The sequence below is a fragment of the Microplitis mediator genome, chromosome 2 (assembly GCF_029852145.1).
Source record: "Microplitis mediator isolate UGA2020A chromosome 2, iyMicMedi2.1, whole genome shotgun sequence".
NCBI classification, from domain to species: domain Eukaryota; kingdom Metazoa; phylum Arthropoda; class Insecta; order Hymenoptera; family Braconidae; genus Microplitis; species Microplitis mediator.
The window spans coordinates 21,183,363-21,189,512 of record NC_079970.1 but is presented as its reverse complement, the minus strand read 5'-3'; the positions used below and the strand labels follow the sequence as shown (position 1 = coordinate 21,189,512).

The window sequence follows — 6,150 nt, the reverse complement described above, 5'->3', positions numbered from 1 at the left end:
TGTAACAAGTAAAAATTTATCTTGAATTTTTATCTCGAATCGAAATATTTTTTTTCAAGTCAACATATTCCCACGCTTAAATCGAAAAATTTTTACTTATTTAAAGAGTTTTAATTTCTCAATATAGGAGATATTTTTTGTAGCAAGATATGTTAGTTTTTAGTAACAATTGCATTTTTTAGTTTGAAGAAAATAAATTTAGTCAGAATAATTACTATTTTTTTAACGCGAGAATTTTTGTATGCTTCAGCCAAAAAAAAAAAAAAAAAAGTTGTTTAAGCTAAAAGGAAAATTTATTGGGAGAAAAGATATATATCATCTTGATTGATTTTCATTTTAATAAATAATTCCGAATTGATTGACAACAAAAAATTTTTACACGCCCTTTTGGTATAAAAAAAAATTTTTTTTCACTTTTTTAATCGATCTTCACATTTTTAACAATTCGGAATTGATAAGCAAAAAAAATGTTTGATACGCTTCTTTGGCTCAGCAGACCCAATAAGGCGTATATTTTGCAGTACGCACTTTTGGCATTAGGATCGGAATTTATAGCCAGGGAAACTAAATATTAAGGATATCCATAACTATATTCTCCTTTGAATTTTTTTTTACAGTCGATTATTAGTCAGCAGAAATATTCTATAATTATTAAATTAACTGGAAATTGGTTGTTTAGACAACTAAGATGAAATAGTACGGTTGATACTTTTGTCAGTATTAAAAGAAACTAAATAAATGCAGTTCTATGAGACGACGACTAAACTCTTAGTTGAGTCAACTATTAAAATTATTTCTACCAACTATCATACAGTCACTAAGCTAACATAGTTACTGTATCTATATTATGTTAATCAGCCCAATGATAAAGGTAATATTGTGTTCACTACTAAGTCTTGATTTAAAAAGATTGAAGTTTTGTAGTGACCATAATGAGGCAAAAATAGTTTCTTAAGTTTAGTTAATGTAACTATTTTTTCGTGCTGATTCACACTAGTATATAGTTCCAGTAACAATAAAAATTGGTTAAGGAGACTATATTTTTATATCTGTCGCTGAATAGTTCAGGTTACTAAGCACTTTTCTCTCAGTGTAGGGTTAGTCTGTTGTGAAAATTATTTATTTTGTCTACAGAGCTTTATATGCTCTACTTTATCCTATAAATAGGAATTAAAGTTATATTCACGTGAATGAATCGTACTGCGTTTGTTAAGCCGTGTGCTTTTCGCTAGCCCCATAGTTTTCCTCATTATCTCGACACAGTGAACAAGTACTCCGTTTGGTATTGTTATTGGCCAAAATTCCAATCGAATTTAATTGGAGAAGATTGAACCGACGGTTAAACATATATATGTATACAGAGCTATACGTAGATATATTGGCTTCGATATCGGTGTAAGTGCATTGTTGGGAGCACGTAGAAGTACACAAAGACCCGCAAGCCATTCATTTATAGTCTTGCTATGTTTTTTTAAATTTTCTTTTGTTTCTAAAATTATTTGCATTTACTTGCTTGTCTACATCCGATAAATTACACCGCGAAAAGGTTTTCAACTTTCAATAAAATAAATTACAACAATTTAACTGAAAATGGTAACTATTTTCTTTACTTTTGAAAAAATTAAATTAAAAGAAGGAAAAATGAGAATTTATATTAGAAAAATCGCTTAGGAAATTCACCACAAATAATATTGTTATTAAAACCCTGGAGACTTTTTTCTTTTGACGTTTCATTGGCAATCTGGGCCATTGAAGGCACAGATGGATATTTTTATATCAATAATTTTGGAAAAGGTTGAGATATAGCTCTCATAACTTTTTGTCCATTTATAGCTACAAGATATTTGTCGCTGACTTGCGTAAAGAACCATAATGAGTTTCGAAATATTACACTAAAAATAAAGAATTGGTAGCAGCTACAGATTGGCAATTGGTAGCCACTACCGATAATTTCGGTACCAGCTACCGAAAAAAAATCGGTAGCTGTTACCGAAAATTAGGAAACTGATACCGAAATAATCTGTAGCGGCTACCGAAAAATAATCGGTAGTGGCTACCAATTGCCAATAGGTAGCTGCTACCGATTATTATTTTTAGTGTACTACATAAAAATTATCTGTGCGCCTTGAAAGACTCAGTTTGCTAATGGCTGTGTGTTAACGTTTAATAATTAGATATAACATGAGCGTATAGGGATTAGATGGACAGATGCGTTATTAAAAACATGCTCATTAAGAAAAATTAATGAGTTGATATCAATTAGAATGTTCGGCTGCATATTAAACTAAAAATATTTTCAGTTCGCTATCAAAGAAAATTCGTCTATGAACTAGAGTAATGAAACTGACTTTCTCGAAACTGTTTAAGTAATTTCCGGACCGGGTATATGTCTACGAAAGTTTCTTGACCAGCAAAACAACTGTTAATTACGACCAAAAATTTAGTGAGTTAAAAAACAAACAGAAGTTATTAAAACTTTTATAAAATCAGCAATAATTAAAGAGAAAGCGACGAACAATTATAAAATTATTTATTTATTGATAGTTTCGTTATTCCAAAATCGTTAGAAGCGAAAAATTTATATAACACACGATATCAATCATTCAACGTAAGACCAAATTAAATCGACTAATTCAATAGACTGGATATTTAGTATTCAAATTTTATTGCATTCTGTAAATATTTATCTTATTTTACGTCTTTTAAATTCATGAATTACTAACTACTTACAATCTTTCATTCACTCCCACTTATTTTATTCTCGTTGAATATGAGTTTCATTTTCAATTTTGTTATTGGATATTAACATTTATTGTTACCCAGGCACAGTTGTAAATATCCATTAAATATCCTAGAGAAAAACGTGATCGTAATAAATCATGCAGCTGGCAAAACGAAAAATACGAAAAATACACTACTGATACATATATGAATACATTTTATTGATTCAAAAATATTTCATATCTTTTAAAAACGTTAGATACAAAGGTCACAATCTAAAGAACATCAGATACATTTTCTGATGATTTTTATTAATAAGTTGTAATATTTGGATTTTCGAAGATTAAAATTATTATTTTTTTATAACTTGTTGCTGGCATATGTATTCTTATTATTTTCACTGAATAAATATATGTATATATCTTATTATCAATTTCTACAATTCGAATGTAATTCGTCGGACTTAAAAACTTTTTTTATATTCCTAGCATAATAAACTTTTCAAGTAAGTACTTGCGCGTGATGGAAATTTACAAGCAACTCGAGAGTAATTTTGATAATTGAAAAAGTTCACGCGTTTCTGCGTTTTTTAAATAATATTATGTTATGTTTGTAATTGACAGGAAGTAAAATTATCTATGGGAATTTAGTAAAGCGATAGGTCTTGAAGAGCAAGTGAATATAAATTCATACTTATCTTAAAATTTATGTGGTTTCACAAACGAGAATAAATATCTGATAACTGAATAATTATTCCAAATGATAATGATAAAAGCAATAATAACAAAAAAAAAATTTATTTCGATCTATTTATGTTGATACACTAATTGATAAAAGTTGTGACTTAATATTATGAAGATTATAACATGAAATGAAAATTTTATCGAGATCGACGAATTCTCCTGCAGGAAGAAACAGATAAATAGCATGAATAGGCGATACTCAGGAAAAGTGGAACGGAGAGAGATGCATAGAGAATATAAGCAGGAGAAACGGATGTATCGGCAGCCGCTGCGGATTTTGAAGTTTCTGTAGTAGATTCGGCCAGTTTAGAAGCGTGGGCAGTAGAATATGGAGCATCGAGAATTTTGGGGGTAGACAGATGAGGTTTTTGAGTTATATTAACTAAATTCGGCGAATCTGTTAGTTTTACAGCTGCTGAAGTAGAGAAATTCGTTGATAATGGGGTAGTTGATACTGCAACTACAGCTTGAAGAGTTAAGTTATCAGGTTCTCGTAATGAATAGTTAAAATCGGGTTCACGACCAGTCGCAGAGCCGTTGTTTTTAACGGTTCGATCTTTTGCAATTAAATCTATTGGGAAAGGTATTTTAGTGCTACTATTAACTTCTGGCAACGGTGTCGATACTTTGTCTGGCCTCCTTGACATATCGGTAGTTTCTACTCCAGATGCGACTAAAAGAATATTCTTTGTTGTATAGGAGCCTACAAAATCGGAATCATTGACTGTAAAAAGTGTGGAAGTAGATTCTGTCACTGGAGCCGGAGTTCTCCACTTTCTAATTTCTTGCGATGGATGGTTAGAGTCAGGTTCACGACGAGAAACACTAATATTATCTGTTTGGTATCGATCATTTGGATTCAAATTTTCCGTTGGTGATGGTGTCGTTGACCCTTTTTTTGTGTCTAATGTATTTTCACGCGTTATCGGAGAAGCAGCTATAGTGGTCTCATTTTCTCTTTTGATGCCTGCATTATCAATATTATGGGGTGTCGTTCCATTGCCACTAGTTCCAGAAACTCGATTACGAGTCGTCAATTGAAGATTTTCTCCTGATGAAACGCTATTTTCATGTTTATGACTAGTCGCATTGTTCTCCAGCGTATGGTTTCCACTGTTAAGGTTCGAATTTGTAGAAGGAGGCATAAGAGCTTTGTCACTATCCGTTGGTAATGGTGTCGCTGACCCTTTTTTTGTGTCTAGTGTATTTTCACGCGTAATCGGAGAAGCAGCTATTGTGGTCTCATTTTGTTTTTTGATGCCTGTATTATCAATATTCTCGAGTGTCGTTCTATTGCCACTAGTTCCTGATACTTGATCACCAGTTGTCGTTTGAAGATTTTCACCTGATGAAACGCTATTTTCATGTTTATGACTGGTCGCATTGCTCTCCAGCGTATGGTTTCCACTGTCTAGTTTTGAATTTGTAGAAGGAGGCATAAAAGCTTTGTCACTTTCCGTTGGTGATGGTGTCGTTGACCCTTTTTTTGTGTCTAATGTATTTTCACGCGTAATCGGCGAAGCAGCTATTGTGGTCTCATTTTGTTTTTTGATGCCTGTTTTATCAATATTATGGGGCGTCGTTCCATTGCCACTAGTTCCTGATACTTGATCACCAGTCGTTGATTGAATACTTTCTCCTGATGAAACGCTATCATCATGTTTATGACTAGTCGCATTGTTCTCCAGCGTATGGTTTCCACTGTTGAGGTTCAAATTTGTAGAAGGAGGCATAAAATCTTTGTCACTTTCCGTTGGTAGTGCTGTCGCTGACCCTTTTTTTGTGTCTGATGTATTTTCACGCGTAATCGGAGAAGCAGCTATTGTGGTCTCATTTTGTTTTTTGATGCCTGTATTATCAATATTCTCGAGTGTCGTTCTATTGCCACTAGTTCCTGATACTTGATCACTTGTCGTTGATTGAAAATTTTCTCCTGATGAAACGCTATTTTCATGTTTATGACTGGTCGCATTGCTCTCCAGCGTATGGTTTCCACTGTCTAGTTTTGAATTTGTAGAAGGAGGCATAAAAGCTTTGTCACTTTCCGTTGGTGATGGTGTCGTTGACCCTTTTTTTGTGTCTGATGTATTTTCACGCGTAATCGGAGAAGCAGCTATTGTGGTCTCATTTTGTTTTTTGATGCCTGTATTATCAATATTCTCGAGTGACGTTCTATTGCCACTAGTTCCTGATACTTGATCACTTGTCGTTGATTGAAAATTTTCTCCTGATGAAACGCTATTTTCATGTTTATGACTGGTCGCATTGCTCTCCAGCGTATGGTTACCACTGTCTAGTTTTGGATTTGTAGAAGGAGGCATAAAAGCTTTGTCACTTTCCGTTGGTAATGCTGTCGTTGACCCTTTTTCTGTGTCTAATGTATTTTCACGCGTTATCGGAGAAGCAGCTATTGTGGTCTCATTTTGTTTTTTAATGTCTGTTTTATCAATATTATGGGGTGTCGCTCCATTGCCACTAGTTACTGATACTTGATCACCAGTCGTTGATTGAATACTTTCTCCTGATGAAACGCTATCATCATGTTTATGACTAGTCGCATTGTTCTCCAGCGTATGGTTTCCACTGTTGAGGTTCAAATTTGTAGAAGGAGGCATAAAATCTTTGTCACTTTCCGTTGGTAGTGCTGTCGCTGACCCTTTTTTTGTGTCTGATGTATTTTCACGCG

General features: G+C 33.3%; 1 protein-coding gene across 6 annotated transcripts in view; it reads left to right on the top strand.

Annotated features, from left to right (window-relative positions):
• The window catches only part of LOC130663785 (cell adhesion molecule Dscam2-like), a 237,895-nt gene that overhangs the window by 75,310 nt on the left and 156,435 nt on the right, over positions 1-6,150 (top strand). The window lies entirely within an intron of this gene.